Raw genomic sequence first — 14820 nt, forward strand, 5'->3', positions numbered from 1 at the left:
AACTGGGAGAGGATGTCTGTATTATGTGACTGAGGGCATTTGGCAGCTATTCGTGCTGTTCAGTTATTTCCAGTTTTCCCCCACTCTGGGCTTGCTTTCTGATGCATGACTGCCTTTTGCATCTGTCCCTTTTGGTGTAATTCTTGTTGGATGAACATGTGTATCATATTAGTCAATGTGATGGAGGTGGAAGTGATGGGCATTATTTCTGAACTGGGGCACTTGATCCTGGCACCTAACTCTCCCTGGCTCTCTTTCCTTCTGCTATCCTATACAGTGCTGCTCCTCTCCTGATAGTCTTGTTTATAGGGTAAAGGCACATGGGACTCATGATAGCTAATGTGAGCAAAAAATAAATGATATCTTAATATACTGAATTTCAAACACTTCTGTTACTGTGGCATAACTTAGCCCATGCTGACTTAGATGATGAATTACTGAACCACACAGCCCCAAACGACAGGCAGAGATATGAAAATAGGAAGATAAGATAGAAAGATGTGCATCTTTAATGCTTTCATGGGTCTTTTAGTTTCCTTTATTAAAAAGAAAAAGAAAAACCTCAAGTGTGAGCAGAAGAGAAAACTTGAGGATGTCAACCATCACTCATCCATGTTGAAAAGCATGACAACCATAGGAGCTGATGATCCCTGTGAAGGTCAGGTCAGCTTTTCTCTCTCCAGGGAAAGAACAGGGGACAGTGTTCCTGGACATCTCTTCTTAAGACAAATGCTATCCTCTGTCTTTAGGGTTTCCACACTCCCTTAACACCAAGAGTCTTTGAAGTCAGGGTCTTCATATCCTGCAGAGGGAGATGGTCAAAGAATATTTAAAGGATCGTATCTATCTAGCAGTCAAGTAGACATCACATACGCATCTGAAATCTGACAGGGAAAAAAAAAAAAAAACCCAAACCCAGAACACTGTCTCAGGAGAAAAGGGCTGAGCTATAAACCTCTCATTTTAAAAAAGAGGTGATTTGCCTGGTTGCCTAGGTTAACAGGAAGGTTGCACCAAGGGATCAGTTTTAAGGTCCTTTTAAAAACAGTTCAGATGGGTTCTGTGGCAAACTCTAAACTTAGATGTTAAAGATGGAGGCTCTGTTGAAATGTTCTTTGGGAAATTAACAGAAATTCCATTCTAGTAGGTTTGGATTTTGAAGATAAAAATACCACTGGCTCTGTGAATGGTGGAAGACTTACAGCAGACATGTATAAATTCAGCTAACCCTGTGCATAGCTTCTCAAAGTGTTTCTCTGTTCAGACACATCAGTAATGTACAGTCAAGGAGATGAACCGAGGAATGAAAAAAGACCTCCTGACTATGGTCAGTGACTTTGATCACTCTTGGACAACAATAACAGAGCTGACCAGACTCCACTTCTCAGAGACTCAAATTTGATCAAGAGGACAGATGACCAAAGACTTAGAACTGGTGTGATACTTATTGCCATGGTTTGAATATGAAATGTACCCCAGCCTCATGTATTAGGAGCTTGATTGGTAGCTGATGGACTTTTGGGAGTGGTTGAGTCCCGAGGGCTCTGACCAATTTATTCATGATAGAGCGATACTATGGTATTACTGGGAGATAATATAAAGTAGGAGATGGAACTTAGTTGAAGCAAGTAGGAGGTCCCTGAGGGCATGTCTGGGGGCTAAAGTTTGCCCAAGGTCCTTTATTTTCTTACTCAGCTTCCTGTCCACCTTGAGGTAGCTGCTGTGCTTTGCTATGCCTCCTCTAGTATGATTGATGCCTCTGAAAACGTGGGCAAAATAAATCTTTCCTCCCTTAGTTGTTTATTGGGTATTTTGTCACAGGGACAAAAAGTCTAACTCACATACTTGAAGAACATTTTTCAATGTGACTATATTGGTTGTGTCTATATGAGAAGAGGAAGTGGAATATGAAAGTAATGACTCAGTAACTCGGGCCATAAGCTTCTATTTACAATGAAAACATAAATTGATTATAACAAAAGAGGTTGCAAAATTGAATCACCTAAGATAATTGCTTCAGTTCCCCGACTCACTTTCCTTAGCTGTTCGGTTGCAGTTTGGAACAAGGGTACAGTGGATGTCTGAATGTTATCTTTTAGCTATTTTGCTGCAAAAGATTTGCCTCCTGGTCCTATGCTCCTCTCACTGCAGAGCTGGGTGACATGACCAGCATATGGCCACTGTGGGCAAGCTGCTTCCTGTGTTCTTTGGGCTTTATCTACATTTCTCTAGACCCATGTGATTGGGTCCCCTGGATGATGAGAACAAAGTACAGTAAAGGAATGTCACCTAGCTATGGCATTCACAACACAGAGAGACAACAATTTAAATGTAACTAACTGCACCAGACTGAATAGATTAATTAGTTTACCACCAAAGAGATACTAAAGCAGGGAGGGGATGAATTTCAGGCTCAGCTCACAATTATAAAGAGGTGGCATAAGAGGGAATTTCAGGTTTTTGGAAAGAATTCCTTCCTTCTGAGACTCAGCTATGCCCCTGGTTCCTCAGCTTTTCTTCTAAATAGCAGTGTCTATGTTTTATTAGTTAATCAATAAGACATGATACAGAGTATGGTTATCATAAAATAATCAGACCCTGGAGCATTTTGAGGCATGAGCCACTTGCCTCTAATCAGATTGGGTTGAGATTACCTTTGGATAACCACACTCCTGGGAACTGTCTCATTTCTATTACGAGCACATTTTATAATAGGGAAAAATGTACATTTCTGCAGGGGGAAAATGAAGTTGGCAGTGTATACCTACCAATCATTTCAGCTAAGCTGAGAAGTATTCCTCTTTTTGAATAAATCGCACTCAGCTTGTCGATTGAAGCGTTGTCAGGGAAAAGAGGCATTCCACGTTCAGTGGACCACACAATGGAAACTGTATTTTATTTTGGATCTGCAAGCTTCAGATTTGATGCAAACATTCAAAGGAGGCATTTGAGACTTGGCATGCATGTTTATAAACTGGCACATTTTGAATGTGGAATGAGTTTTGGTGTTTGGGTTCTAATAGCAGATTTCCTGGGTAAAAATGGAACACAGGCTTTCTCTGACTTCCTACAGAATGAAATGCTCATCTCTGTCTCCATCATTGTCCTAGACACCCTGGAGAGTCCGTAAAGAGCAATGTCTACCTCTTCCTTCTGGGCCTGACCAGTTAAAATTTGAAATCAAATTACATATATTGGAGAATTAAAGATAGAAATGCCTGATAAGCCATGAAATATACTTTACAACAGTGTGCCCAGCACTTTCCCTACTGGTTTAAAACAAGGCAAAAGTCCACTTAAAATGTTAGATGAACACATGGTAGGCTGCAGATGATTAAACTCCTAGAGCCAAAGGTTTTAATCCTGTTTTTCTATACATTTCCATACAGAAACTTTTAACATGGGATTAATGATAAGGAAAAAAAATATGGTGAAATTACATATGCTAAATGCTTTCAGATAAAAGTAATATTTGCAGCTAATAAAGGTGGAGATAAGAGAGCTGATATTAGTGTCATCCTGACAGGATCTGATGACTGATATGCTTTGTGGCATTCTTATTAGCTACATAGCCCTCACACTCAAACAAAAAGACTTCCAGGTTGCTTTTTGCATGAGGGAAGAGAAGGTGACATAAAGAGAGGTCTCGTTTTATGGATTTATTGTATTAGAATTAAATTTAGCTTTTATATGGCAATTCTACACTTGATTAATGACACCCCCTTGCAATGTCAGTTATTTCAAGAGCCTCGGAATGTCTGTCTTGGGTCCAACAATTGCTTCATCCTTCCTTACTATCTCATTCCCTCCGAATTCCACTTAATCTTTACAAAAACAGTGAGGGCAGCTGGGCTCCCGGCTTGAAAGAAATGAGGCCTGGCTAGAAAGAAATCAAGCAAAGATTTTCACTGATGATTAAAAAATTCATCTCCTATAACTAGATAGAAGAGACCATGTTTAATTATTCACAGAGTAGAAAGGCTCCCTTGGTTGTCCCCCAAGTTAGGAGCTGGGAAAAGTAATTTTGTCTTGCCCCAGTGCAAACCTCCACGGCCATCCCACCTGTGGGGAGGCAAGTCATTGAGGGCTGTGCAGGTGGAGCTGGCTTGACAAGGTGGGAAGCTTACTGTCTGGGGAAGGGATGAGAGGCTTGGCTGGTCTGCCCCTTGCCTGAGGCCCTAGAGGCCTGTTTCCACCTTGCCCCACTGACTCCCTACAACCTCCACTGTGATGTCACCACTGCACTGTTTGGGAACCCTGCTGTAAAGATCGGCTCCTTTCTCATCACGGGCTCTCTGCCTGACTTACCTGGAAAATGCCGCCAAGCAAGGATGCCTGACCTTATTTGGAACATGACCTTTGGCATAGTTACCTGGAGTAAAAACTACCCCCAGCTTTTTTGTATATGATAATTAGGCATTGCCCCATAGTCTGATGATAGGATACTGCTACCACATGTAAATAAAGCATACTATGAACACCTATCAGCTGAAACATTGGCTACTGCCTCCACACTATATTTTCCCTAACCCCCACTGAATAAATGGAGCCGTTTCACTGAGTCTGGAGTTGTTTGTATCACTGAACCTGCCTCCCCAGAAGGGCTTTCTTCTGTCAGTGCTCACTGGCCATCCTGACCCTGTTCATTGCTTCTGCTCCCTTTGTCCTTGTGGATCGGTGGCCAATGACCCACGAGGGGAGGAGAGACCCCACACTGCACCAAATAGCTTCCTCTAAGGTCACTGCACAGTCAAATGAGCTAGCTTCCTGAGGCCCCTCCATCACTGCCGTATTTGTTAATCACACTGCTCTTGAAATTCCTAATTCCCTGACCATTCATTAATCATTTTTCTCCAGCATTGTGCCAATCCTTTTCAACTTCTCTAAGTCTTCCCCCTTACCTAAATAGCAAACATCTCATCTGGCATGCTGGCACATAGTTCCACCTAGAACTCAGGTGGAAGGAGGAAAACGAATTCCAGGTGAGCCTGGGCTAGTAGACAGATACTATCTCAAAAAGAAAAAAAAAATCCAAGGGCTGGGCTGTGACTTAGAAGTAGAGCATTTGCTTAGCACATGAACTGCTTAGGGTTTGATCTCCAGAACTTAAAAGGGGTAATAATAATAAACATCTTCCCCTAACCATCATCTTTTGCCCTTTGCTTTCTTTTCAACAAAAGTACCCTCTCATAGCATCAACTGTCAAACCCATGAGTCAGACACTGACTTCTCACCTTCCATTACTCAGACTCTGATTGTAGACTCCCAAGATGGTGCACTGCAACTCCCTGGTGGTCAGGCCCTCTGAAGTCTTCACCTCTCAAGGGTGAACAGAGCCTGTGATTTGCTACGAATGAACAGAACAATGTTAAGGTGAAGAAATTTAGCAGATCTAAGGCCCCCTAAGCAGCTGGCTTTGAGTGAACAGAAGAGGGACTTTCTGGTGAGTCAGACCCACTCAGAGGAGCTTTAACAATGGGTATAGGCCTTCTCTTAAGAAGATGATGTAAGAAGGCTACCTCCTGCTCATCTTGGCAAACGTGCACTGCTTACTCAGAAGACAGGTGAGGGCCTGAGGATTCACACCCATCACAGCAGGAACTGATTTTTGCCAACAATCTCCATGGGCCTAGAAGACCCCAATCTCCAGATGAGAGGATTTTCCTTGGCTTGCATTTTCCTTGCTGCCCATGGGATCCCACCAGGGGACCTAGCTCAGCTGTGCCCAGGCTCTAGCCACACAGAGGCTGTGTGTTGTTTGAGCAGGTGGTAGTCATTTGTTTTGCAGCATAGAAAACACAGCCTTCCAATTGCTTTATTATCTTCTTATGCTCAAAGCCTTGCTTTTCCATTCATCAAATCCAAGATTTACCACTTTTAAACCAATATCCACCGAGACCAACTACAGTCTCCTATTTAGTTCAAATCCTTTATCCATTTATCCAGGAAAGAGTTGCTGGACACTGCTCAGCTCTGGTATGTGATAAGGAATGGGCTAGAGGTTCCTGACCTCATACAAAGTGAAATTTAGTTGGTAAAATGAACGTTGAACATAAAATTGCAAGCTGCTTTGAGAGAGTTCTCAAGGCACTCTCACTTGTCTGGGAGAAGATAGAGGTTTTACAACTTCAAAGCTGAATGACTGTGTTTGCTTTACATCTTGCCTCTCTACTCATTCTACTGGGTTATCTTTCTCAAAGGTACTTTATAACTTGAGGGCATTTGCTTGCTTGAGGACTCTCCTTGGCTCCTTATTGCCTCATAGATATTAATAAGAATATAGTGAATGTCAATGTGTGCCTTATCTAGGAACCAGAGGTGTTGAAAGACTTAGATGAAGTCACAGAAGTGGTAGAAACTGGACTGGATTCCACGTGAGCCAACTCTGAATCAAAATCAAAGCCTCTTTAATGCGAGAAAGTGTTTGTAAAAATGAAAATAAAGCATGCTTCTAATTCACAAGTATGAAGCTTATAAATGTTGTAGATAAATCAGGTGTAGTCCCCCAAAGGAAAACATTTAGCCCATTTGGGGCCCTTATCTCAGGAACATTTTGATTAGTCTATACGTGTCAGGCTAATCAATATTTGGTTGCTATGTTTGGTCTCATAAACCTGTGACTATAAAATGAGGGTCACATTTATGTTTACGTGTAGATTACAATAACTGAAACCCCTGGCTACCAAAGAGAAATAAAGGGTGAACACTTTTGATGCCCCACCCTTTTGTAAGCCATCACTATGGTATGGATTTTAGTAAGGCACAGAGTCTGTTCTTTGCAAAGAATTACTATAACGGCCTCTACATTAAGAAGGCTGTTGTAGCTCTTACAGTTGGGTGAAAACACCAGCCAATGATCAGTGACAGATGGAGGTCCATCTACCTACTTGCCTCAAGGTGGAACAAATTTTGAGACGCAGTGTTCCCTCCAGGACATTAGTGTGGGATCCGGGCTGAACTGCAGCTGAGATTCCCTCGTGAGGTGCTTCCAACCCTCCCTGGTCCTATTCACATCCTGCTCCTTTTCCCCCAAACAGGAATTTCTACCTTCAGCTTTGAGGGAACCAAACACTGAACTTATTCAAAGAATACTTGATTTTTCCAAAGAACCACCATAAGAGACTCATACCTGGCCTCCCAGTCGATCGTGGCAGCCCCATGGTGTCCCACTACACATTCTTTCCCCATTTGGGTGTCCTGGTCACCCAGGAACTGGTTGACAGAACCTCATTGTGGTTTCTGCTGGAAGTGCAACCTCTGAAGACAACCACATCCAAGTCAAATGTGCTATTTGGGATGTTCTCCAAGTTGTCATCCTTGACTTCATATCTGTGTAGCACTGGAAGTATGGCTTCTTCCTTCACTTCCCAGGTACCTAGACGCCCAAGCCCTGCAACAGCACTGCTTATGCCCACAGTGCCCAGAGCTCTGTTTTCTGGCCTTTACTCTAACCTTGAGAGACCAGGCCAATTTCTAGGGACAGTGGTCATGCTGGCATCACCTTTTCTAAAATCTTCTTGTATCCCATGACCACAACTAAAACCTTCCTTCCCATACAAACTGAAAACCAAAACCTTGTGGAGGGCAAGGGCATGTGGGAAGGAAGTGCCATCTACTCCAGTGTGTTCTGGCACCCGACTTCGTCAACCAGGGTGTCTTTTATTTTAAGCCTATATCAAGGAAACCTCCTTCCTGCAGCTATTTTGGATAGAGAACTTCCGTAAAGAACAGATACAACCTGTTTTTGAGGAACTCTCATTTTATGAAAGTGATTAAAATGTACATAGATGCACATGAAGAAACTTTCAAGACATAATTCTTCCATATCTTACAAAGTTTGTTTGATTTTAAATAAGAAACTTGTAGAATGAGATATTTTCCAATTCTCCTTCATAGATATTAAAGCTTACAATAGTATTTTCTCTGATCTTATTGTATCCATGTTCCATGTTCAAGCAGATAGCAAGGCTGAATGAATTGTACAGAAAACATCTTTATACAAATTATCTAGACTCTGCAATTAATATTTTGCCATGTCTGCTCTATCTCGTGTATATGTCTAGCCAGCTATTCATTAATGGTAGTATTGTAGTTAGTTTTTAAAAACACATTTTATACCTTGATTTAGAATAAAAAAGTATTAGGGCTAGAGACATGGCTCAGCGATTAAGAACACTGACCGCTCTTGCAGAGGACCCAGGTTTGATTCCCAGTACCCACATGGTAGCTAAGAACCATTCCTAACTTCAGTTCCAGGGAATCTAACACCCTCTTCTGACCTCCACGGGCATTGCACCAACATGGGTGCACTTATATACATGTAGGTAATACACTCATACATATAAAATAAAAATAATAAGAAAAATATCTCATAGGACATTCAAGTGAAATAAATTCTGAATGTTCTCTCTTCAATAATAAAAATATCAGATGTATGATTTGGTTTTGTAAGGCTACACTTGGCAGAGGCTTGGCAAGAGGATCTTAAGTTAGTTTTAAGAAACGCTCGTCTGAGTTAATATTGTTTTAATGCAATGGGTAAAGCAGTCATGAATTAAGCCACATGGAGGGTTGAAGATAATGCCAAAGGTTAAATAATAATTCTATTAATTCCTAGACTTTTCAGTCATAAATGTGGGAAGCTATTTTCTTTAATCAATGAATAAATGTGTCTATTCATTAAGTATGAAGTCAGAAACAACTTGTTGTAATACTAATGCATTAAGTAGAACCATATGTATTTATCACAATGATTTACCAGGGTCTCAATCAGTGCTCTGGCATTTACAGCTATGTGATCTAATTACCTGAAAAGCGTTGAGCTAGAGGCAATGCAGACAAAGAAGGGCTGTCCATCCTATGACACCCCTTTTAATAGAGACTCGAGAAAAAAGATGCAGACATGTGAGCATGCAGAAAACAGGGAAACTTCTTGTTTCACTTTCATAAAACTAAAATTTGACCATGTTGGTACATATAAAGTGTTTTTTTTTTCAGAATATCATACAACTTATGCGAAGAAAAATTTGGCTGGTTTGCCTGAACTGAGTAATTGAGAATGCCAGTGCAGGACAGCAATGGCGGCCAAAACCAAATCCCTGCATGGAAACAGACAGCAGGTAGAGAGCCCAACCCCAGAATCATGGACTATAGTTACAGTGAAACCTGTTAATAGGGGATCCCTATGAACTCCCATGGACAGAAAACAAGCGGGTCTGGTAAAGCTGCCTGTAGGCGTCTGCCAGACAATACAACAGGTGGTAGATCTCAAAATTGCCTAGGGGCCTGTCACATCCCTAGACAAATGTAATTTATTACTATGTGCAAAATATGAATATGAATCCTTACTTCAAAATCTGGATAGGGACCAGAATAAGATCCCCGTAGTCAATGAGAGAGTGTCCAGAAAGTTGCTGAAGAAGCAGGTAAGCCTTGGTTGACTATATCACAATCATCTAGAAGATATTAAGAAAATATGACATAAAAGAACACTATAAGTCAAAATTAGAAAAATGAGGTAATGGAACTCAAGAAAGAATAAGAAACAAAGGGAAAATCATTTTATAAAGGAAGGGTAAATTAGAAAGAACATAAGGATAAATCAGTAGAAAGTGTGAAAGGAGAATTTTTTATTTAACTACCTTATTTATTTTTAATTATTTATTATTTTTATTTTATGTGGATGAGTGTACTGCTTGCATGTAGGTAGGTGCAACTGTATCATGCAATGCCCTTGGAGGTCAGAAGGGGCCATCGGATCCAACTCTGAGAAAGATTTTTTAATTAAGAGAAAAAAGAAGGGCTGGAGAGTTAAGAGCACTGGCTGCTCTTGCAGAGGACCCAGGTTCGGTTCTCAGCACCCACAGCTAACAACCATCCATAACTCCAGTTGCGGGAGAATCTGACACTCTCTTCTGACCTCCGTGGCATTGCATGACATGGGTGCACTCACATACAAGCAGGCAATACACTCATACACATAAAATAAAATTATAAACATTTTAAAAAGAAAAAGAAAAAAGAAACAGGACATGATAGCACAGGCCGAGCACTCAGGAGGCTGAGACAGGAGGATCATGAGTTCAAGGCCAGCCTATCAAGGGAGACCCTATCTTAAAACAAGCAACCAAGCACCTGAAAAAAAATAGTGATAAATACTGAAAACAATTTCAAAAGATCCAAGAACTGGGCACTAGAAGTTCTTGAAGAAGAAAAACAAAGCAGGAATCAAACCACTTAAAAGTATAATTTAGGAAGTTTTTCCCGAAGTAAAACATTTGAAATGGTATTTTGAACTTATTTAAAAATTTTTACTTTTGAGATAAGAGGGTCTCACAACATAACCTAGGTCTTCAGCTCATGTACCTTCTGCCCTGCCTTCCCAAGTCCTGGGATCACAGGTATGCACTACCACACCAGGCTTTTAACAGTCTTTAAATAGAAAGAAAAAATTCTCTGGGCATCTAGCCCAAAAGGAACAGAAAATTAGATCACAATCAGACATTTTGACAGCAGTGCTTTATGGCAAGGAGAAATGGAGTGGCATATTGAAGATTTACATAAGTAACACATATTTAAGATGTTACACAAGGAACATATTCAAGATTTGCATCTAGCAAAACATATCTTCAATTGCAAAAAGCATATATAAACTATTAGCAATATGTGAGAACTCAGAGAATGTCATTCTTGTGGGTTTCCTTCAGGAATTACTAGAGACTAAGAACAAAATTAACTCAGGACTGGTGAGATACCCAGTGGGTAAAGGTGCTTGTTGCCAAGCCTGATAACCTGAGTTTGATTCCTGGGACTCACATTGTAGAAGGAGTGAACCAATTCCCTCAGGTTGTCCTCTGACCTCCACATGTGTGCAGTGGTATGTGTGTACTCATACACATACACACATATAAATACAATAAAAATTAAAAGATAAAGTTATAAAATATAACTCAGCTACAGAGATTGATTGTACACACTGAATACATAATTACATGTAGAACTAAGACAAAATCTTAAAAATTTATTTTTATGTATGTGTTTGCCTGCATGATGTGCACTCCTGCATGCAATGTCCATGGAATCCAGAAGAGGGCATCAGATCACTTGGAACTGGAGTTATGGAACAGTTGTTAGCTGCCATTAGGTGTTGGGAACTGAACCCAGGTCCTCTGCAAGAACAGCCAGTGCTCTAACTGCTGAGCCATCACTCCAGACCCAGATGGAAGATTTAAGTGTGTTTGCTTCTCTTGTTGCTGTGATAAAACACTGAACAAAAGAAACTTGTGGGGGGAAAGGGTTTATTTGACTTACAGGTTGCAGTCCATCATCCAAGGAAGCCAGGGAAGAAACTCAAGGAAGGAAACTGAAGGTAAGAACAGAAACAGAATGGAGGAGTGCTTTTTAAAAAAAAATTTATTTTTTATTTTTATTTTATGTGTATGCATCTATTGTCTGCATGTAGGTAAGTGTACCTGTGTCATGAAATGCCCATGGAGGTGAGAAGAGGCTGTTGAATCCCCTGGGACTGGGGTTACGGACAGCTGGTAGCTGCCATGTGGGTGCTGGGATTTGAACCCAGGTCTTCTGCAAGAACAACCAGTGTTCTTAACCGCTGAGCCATCTCCCCAGCCCTGGAGGAGTGCTTCTTATTGGCTCACTCCCCCTGGTTTGCACAGCTACTAGCTCAGCCCAGATCCACCTACTCAGGAACAGCACTACCCACAATGGGCTGGGTCCTCCTACATCAACAGGTACGAAAACACCTCACAGACATGACCACAGGCCAGTCTGATAGAGGAAATTCCTCAATTGAGATTCCTTCTTCCAAGTGACTCTAGTTTGTGTCAAGGTGACAACAACTAGCCAGCACAAAAGGTATATAATTATATGCTATGCTTTGGTGTGGTATAAATTTAAATGGAGGAGTTAGGGCTGGAGAGATGACTCAGCAGTTAAGAGCACCGGCTGCTCTTGCACAGGACCTGGGTTCAATTCCCAGCACCCACATGGCAGCTCACAACCATCTGTAACTCCAGTTCCAGGGAATCTGACATTGTCTTCTGGATTCAGGAGGCACCAGATACACACATGATACACATACACACATGCAGGCAAACACACATACGTATAAAATAAAGACACATAAATTTTCTAATGGAGGACTACAAATAGAGCATATGCAAAAAGTTTTTGAACTGCTTTTAGCAATAATTGCTTCTGGTTATATTAGATTTACTGTTCTGAGACTATGGCATGCACAAGTGAGACAAGATAAATGGACCATTATAGGATTGTCTAATTTAGCTCCTGGGTCTTTGAGAAGCAAGATTCATGGTGTAGAAGAAAGGATACAGGTATACTATAAAGGAGGCTAAACCAAAGTCCTGTAGTCACAAAACTGAATCAAATGTGGCAGTATAAAATCAAGAGATATTTTACTTTGAAGTATACATTTTATTCTTATTATCTATATTAATAATATATTTTCTACTTTCATAAAAAGCCAAGAAACAATGATCAGTCACTTAGATTGTGGTCTTGAAATATTACTTACCACTGAAGGAAATCAGAGCTTCCAGGGGGAAACAATGGTTGATTCCAGGTTTGGAGCAAGAGCTGTTTAAGATAAACAGGAACATGTTGCATATCAGCTAGTAAGAACAAAAGTCCCCAGCATCATGTCTAGTAGCAACCTAACACAGTTGTAGCACTTCCCAATAATGCCATCATAATATCTATTCATCAAGGGATTAATCTATCATTTACTCCAGAGCCCTCAGAATCCAATCACTTCCCAAAAGCCTATGAGTCCACAGCAAAGTCTTCAGTGTATACCCTTGTGAGGGGAAATTTCATATTCAGATCATAATATACTGAGCAAGTGACCACTGAGCTGCACTGAATGCTCATTTCTTTACTTAACTGGAAATACTGTTAATTAATTTCTATCTGTTGGGGAAAGGTGGCTTTTAGATCCAGGTAATGTTAACTGCTGACAACTCCTTATTTCCAACCTGGAGAATTGGAAATGTTATGATGAAGAACAAGATGGAGGGCTAGACGCTCAGATCAGAAGCAAGGTGGTTGGAGGGCCTGTTAAAGGGTGCCTGTTCAAAGGAGCAGGACCCAGGGGGAATATCTAAAATGGATCACATAGTTGGTTTGATATTATCATTGCACATCCTAAAATTCCTGGTGCAATGCACAGATGGCTTTTCCATACAATACACTTTAGAATATATAGTTCCTGAAACAGTATAGGATATGACTTAAATCATTGCAAATATTATGTTATTATATTAATAACATAAGATCATTTCCCCTACCAGGAGCTCAGAAAAATGAAAGTTGTATGAATTTATTCCAACAGTGGAGGATAGAGCTAGCAAGAATTGTGGGCTCCTCAAACCATGAGCCTAAGCAGAGAAGTTTCTAAGCACCACACCAAGCAGTGACATCATTGTTTTCCCTAGTTACCCAATGTGGAGGCAGAAATAAATAAGCTAGATGTAAATGCAGTATCTAATGGGGTGGGGTGCTGTAACTTTTTATGGCCATTGTAACTCAGAATTCAGTTACTCAAACCATGTAACCAAAAACTTTATGGGGCCTGTCAACTTGTTGCTTATGACATTGACAAAAAATGTCCTGCATTCATTTACTTTTGTGGGAACTTAATGTAACTGGCTCATTGGATATAACTGAACTCTGAATTAGCACTAGCACTTTGTGGATGTCAGCATAATATATATCTTTTACAAGGAGCTAGTGGGTGGGAAGTATTTGTAAACATAAGATTTAAGTATATGTACTTATTTATTATATAATGTATAATGTATAAATCTTATTTAGTTAAATTAAAATATGTATTTAGTTGTTTAGTTATTAAATAACACATAAATAACATGGCTCATTCCATTTAGTTAAATGATACCTGCTCATGCAGATGCTCTGAAAAGTTGAAAAAATTTGGCTTCTACCTTGATATAGATAACTCAACTTGAAAGATACAACTATGTTTTTGGAACAATCATAATAGGTAAACTAGAATGATCATCCTCATTTTAGAGATGTCAAAACTGAATGATATATGTTAAACGCCATTTGCAAACTCAGTTTTCACTGTTGTAAACACCTCCGTTTCAGATTAATTATAAGGTCAATGACCAAAGAAGATGGCCTCTGACCAGTGCCTCATCTTCACATCTAGGATCTGGGAAGTTGTATTTGAATCAATGCCAAGCTTAATACACATTAACTAGAAGCTAAGACACAAATTTATAGCTAACAGAAACTCTGTGAAAAGCTTGACCTAGGTAACCACTCTCAAGCACACCTGAACAAAAGGATATTTTTCTGCCAGAAATGTAGAATAGGATGTTTTGTGTGTGGTTTTACAAGAATTATCATTTTATCAAATATTTAATACCACTGCATCATTCAGTTAATAATTCTGCTAGTCTACAGTTGACCAAATGGTAAGTTTTCAATTACTTTTATGGAAATTTTCTTTGGAATCACAACAGTATCTTAATTTTTAGTTCATGTTTTCTCTATGAAAGTTTGACCCCTTCAGAAATTTAGGATTAAAACTATAGCCATTAATCTAATAAAATCCATGTAAGTGAACAATATTTTCTTGTTTCCACCTTTTTAATTAAAATGGCAAAATAAGCTGGGCATAGAGACCCATACCTTTAATCCTGGCACTTGGGAGGCAGAGGCAGGTCAGTCTCTGAGAGCTCAAGGCCACATAGTAAGCCTTGGCTATGTAATGAGTTCCAAGTCTCTCTTTCTCTCTCTCCCCTCCCACTCCTCTCC

The 14820-nt window shown here is 40.1% G+C and overlaps 1 long non-coding RNA gene across 14 annotated transcripts in view; it reads right to left on the bottom strand.

The window, feature by feature from the left end:
• Positions 1-518: 518 nt before the first annotated feature.
• LOC103724445 overlaps positions 519-14820 on the bottom strand; it is a 42367-nt gene continuing 28065 nt past the window's right edge. For 13 of the 14 annotated variants that reach the window (XR_606821.3, XR_606817.3, XR_001872140.2 and 10 more), the window contains 5 exons: positions 12554-12615; positions 11311-11362; positions 9349-9455; positions 5235-5347; positions 519-802 (listed from right to left, as the gene is read on the bottom strand). This is a non-coding gene — a long non-coding RNA (uncharacterized LOC103724445). Of the gene's footprint in view, positions 803-5234; positions 5348-8807; positions 8882-9348; positions 9456-11310; positions 11363-12553; positions 12616-14820 lie in introns of all 14 variants that reach the window. The other variant, XR_003847558.1, reaches the window with a different exon arrangement.

Source organism: Nannospalax galili, unplaced genomic scaffold (genome assembly GCF_000622305.1).
Source record: "Nannospalax galili isolate Female #2095 unplaced genomic scaffold, S.galili_v1.0 scaffold751, whole genome shotgun sequence".
Lineage (NCBI taxonomy): Eukaryota > Metazoa > Chordata > Mammalia > Rodentia > Spalacidae > Nannospalax > Nannospalax galili.